The 4173-nt window shown below is 42.6% G+C and overlaps 1 non-coding gene across 1 annotated transcript; it reads left to right on the forward strand.

Moving 5' to 3' along the window:
* Nucleotides 1-1620: 1620 nt before the first annotated feature.
* LOC147940268 (small nucleolar RNA R71) lies at nt 1621-1727 on the forward strand. The gene has a single exon (XR_015564874.1). It is a non-coding gene; the product is annotated as a small nucleolar RNA R71 (small nucleolar RNA).
* The last annotated feature ends 2446 nt before the right edge of the window (nt 1728-4173 follow it).

The raw sequence follows: 4173 nt of genomic DNA on the forward strand, positions 1-4173 counted from the left end.
AGCACCACAAAGTCAGTAGAAATCTCAGCTTGTCCAATTATGATGGGCAGGTTCTCTCGTAGACCATGAGGCAATCTAGTAGTCCTATCAGCCAATATTAAGCGGAAGTTGCATGACTTGTATTTGTTGAATCCTAGCCTCTGAGCTACAGAGAGTGGCATGAGGCTTACTGAAGCACCAAGGTCACATATGCACTTTTTGAAAGCCAATGGACCTAGAGAACAAGGCAAGTTGAAAGAACCAGGGTCCTCTAGCTTCTTTGGGATAATCATCTTCTGAATAACAGCCTTGCATTCATTAATAACCCCACCTATGCCATGCACTCCCCTCTCATCTTCCAGAGCCTTAGCTTGAGCTCCTTTAGCTATCTCCTCCTTCTCTTTGGTCCTTTCTGTTACCAAATCAGTTAAAAACTTTTGATACTGAGGAACAAGTGCAAATGCATCAAGCAAAGGCATCCTAAGTTCAATCTCCTTGACTTGTTTTTCAACCAGAGTTTTATACTTCTTAGTAAGCTGCTTCTTAAACCTCACTGGAAATGGTAGAGGTGGCTTGTATGGTGGAGGAATGAATCTCACAGGTTTATCCTTGGGAGCAGCTGGTTCTTTAGTAGCTTCAGGATCAGATTGCTTGGCTGACTTAATTGGATCCTTGAGCACCTCGACAGGATCCTTTATCTGAACTTCATCTTGAAGAAAACCCTCCCCATCTAAACTCTCATTCTCCTTAGTGAGCCGTACATCTATAGTTTGGGTGGTGATGGCATGGATAGTAGCATAGTCCTTGGTGTTTTGAACTGATTTTCCAGGTAGTTGGCCAGTTGTTGGGGTAGAAGTAGAAACAGTCTTGCCTTCCATATACTTCATCTTGGAGTTAAGAGCTTCAAACTTGACATTCAGATCATTGTAAGAACATTCCATCCGATGACTGAGTTCAGCAAACTTCTTAGCAGTATCTAAAGAACCACTAACTTGACCTTGAAGAAGTTGTTGCATCATGTGCTTCATTTCTTGATCTGGAGCTTGAGTAGGTTGAACTTGTTGAGGTGAAAATCCTGGTGGTGGTCCGGAAGGAGCGTGATAACCTTGCTGGAACTGTTGTTTTGGCACGAATCCTTGAGTGTAAGGCGCAAAAGGTTTTTGTTGGCCTTGTTGTTGTTGCTGAGGAGGGTACATTAGATCCTGTGGATTTGCAACATTGGTGCTCCGGTAAGACAAATTGGGGTTCGTCTTGTAGGGGTTGTAACCCTTGTTGTATCCACCTTGATTTTGGACGTAGCTGATTTCTTTAGACTGCTCACCCTCCCCATCCTGAACGTGAAAAGGGTCTTCCTCAGAGACGAAGTGGACGGTTTGCTGCTGACTGAGCAAGAGGCGGTCAAGCTTGTCATTGACATTCTTAAGGTCCCTCTTGTATTTCTCCTCAGAACCAGACTCTCCTCTAACTGTGCGGTCATAATCCTCGTTATAATTGCTATCAAACTGGTCGAGGTTTTCAACGAGTTCCCATCCTTCATCGACGTCCTTGTTCAGGAAGTTGTCGTTTGAAGCAGTGTCAAGCAGCATATGTATCTTTGGTAGCACACCACGGTAGAGAGTGCTCAACAATGACTCGTTGCTGAATCCGTGATGTGGACACTGGCTCTGGTAACCTTTGAAACGCTCCTAGGCTTCACAGAATGATTTTGAGTTCCTCTGAGCAAAGCCAGAGATGTCATTCTTGAGACGTGTTGTTCTGGCGTTGGAGAAGAACTTGGCCAAGAAGGCTTTCTTGCAGTCGTCCCAAGTGGTGATTGATCCTTTGGAAATGTTTTTCTCTCATTGATGAACTTTGTCTCCCAAGGAGAATGGGAAGAGTCGCAACTTGAAACCATCCTCACTCACTCCATTGATCTTGGTGAGACTGCACAGACGGTCGAACTCGTCCAGGTGATCGAGTGGATCCTCCATAGGCAATCCGTGAAACTTGTTCTCTTGGATCATGGATATCAGACCACTTTTCATTTCAAAGTTGTTATTCTGCACAGCAGGAGGGACGACTCCAGCACGCTGAGTATGAGTGTTCGGTGCATCTCCAGCACCAATGTTTCGCGGTCTCGCATTTGATCCATTATGTTGTTCCATATTAACTAGTGCAGGATGATCTGTGAGATGACGAGCTTTTTGTGGTCTTTGTAACCGATTGATGTCGTCGATAACAGGAAGGGGATTCTGAAGTCCTCTTGATCTGGTGTGCATGCAAAGTTGCAATCAACAGGTTCCTGAGATGCAAAACAAACAAGCAGATAACCAAAATAAGTCAGTACTCAGAATGACAAGCGTAACAGAACTTAATCTTGCAAAACTTGAAATCTTAAATGTAGCAAAACGAATCCCAAATGGCAACGGCGCCAAATTGATACTAGGATTTTTGTATGTCCTAGCAGGTTCAATTAACCTTATGTGTTGTACTTAAGGTGTCAATCCAAATGGGATGGTGCTAATACTCAAGATGCAATCAAGAAATCACAAGTTAAGCCCATTAAAAAGAGTGTTATTCTAACAATCATAGAATGATCAGAATACAAACGGAAATGAGGTACAAAACTAGAAACAAAAATGTATGACAAGAAGTAAATATGAGTAAAAAGCAAATACGATTCTAAGCATGAACTAGATAGCAGGATCAGAAACGGTCTCAGGAATGCAATATCAATCAAAAAGATAGAAGTCCTAAGGATGGGGTAATCGATGTCGGTGGACTATCCTAGTCTACAGAGTGTTTAACATGCCGCAAGCAAACTATCCCTAAACAATGAACATCACAACTTAGCTAATACAATCTCTTGACAGAAGCTACTCAGACTCAACCACTTCCAAACCTAGCTGACGCTAGAGAAACATGATCAAGCAGGCATGACAAACAAGTTCATTCACGTCAACAAAGATCCTAGAAAACTAATCTCTTAGGCGAGGAACGTAAGTCTCTGGCACTAGTTGGTCACACATTTCATCGAACACCTTCTGGGTATGGAAATGTCTAAGACCTAGTTCCAATTGATCAGAGAGAAACTAGTATTTCACGGAATCATACAAATCAAAGCTTAAACACCCTACATCCTAAGATCCTCCACCTAGTCTATCCCATCCCCAAGAACTATGACACTACTCGGATCTAGAAATCATCATCAACGATGCAAACTCATAAAACATTGAATCAAGCATCATTAGATAGATAAAAATGGGAAGAACAACTTTGTAGAAGAAATCACATGCAAAAACTGAATAAAAATAAAAGGTATCGGGATACAAAGTTTGAGAACGTTTTAGGTGGTTAGGTAAAACCTTAAAAACAAAAATGAGATAAAAGATGTCGTCAGCCAAGACTTAACAAAATGTATTTATAGTAATAACATGTAAATTCCTAAAACTTAAAACGACAAGGTGAAGAGTCGGTTTGGGAATCTCCTGAAGCGTGTAAAACGGAACGTCTTCCTGACATGTACGAACGAGTCGGTGTGCGTCCAGTGGCTCGACCCAGATGGCTCGAGTGAAGTCGAGTGATGCGTGGTGAGGCTGGCTCGAGCGAGGTCAACTGGGTGGAGTGGAGGGGTGTTAGCTCGAACCAGAGTGGTGTTGGCTCGATCCAGAGTGGTTTTGGCTCGAGCTAGGTGGATGAGACTGGCTCGAGAGAGGGGCTCGATCGGGGTTGTGAGATTGGCTCGAGAGACGGTTCTGGGAATGTTGTGCAGCGGATGGGTCTAGTGATGCATACCCGACGTCTCCTAGATACCTAAAATAGTCCGAAATGCACAATGTATGCAAGGATGATGCAAGAACTACCTAGAAATGCAAAGTGTATAGAAAAAACTAGAAAATGATGCAAAACAATGAGTTATCCTAGCTAAATGCATGATAAATATATGCTAGGGAGAGACAAAATATAGACATATCACTACATTATGTGACAAAGATGAAAAGGATGAGCCATCGGAAGTCTTAGCTGTTCCAAATCAACTACAGGTGCATAAGAACCACTCCGCAGCTGATGTAATTGGGAACATGGATGAAAGGACCACTTAACATGTTAAACTGAACTTTCAGGAAATGCTGCAACAATCCTGCTTTGTAGCACAGATTGAATTGTTTCAACACTCTTGCTTTGTATCTCTAATTGAGCCAAAGAATATCTCAG

This window comes from Camelina sativa, chromosome 8 (genome assembly GCF_030686135.1).
Source record: "Camelina sativa cultivar CO46 ecotype springtype chromosome 8, ASM3068613v1".
Classification (NCBI taxonomy): Eukaryota; Viridiplantae; Streptophyta; class Magnoliopsida; order Brassicales; family Brassicaceae; genus Camelina; species Camelina sativa.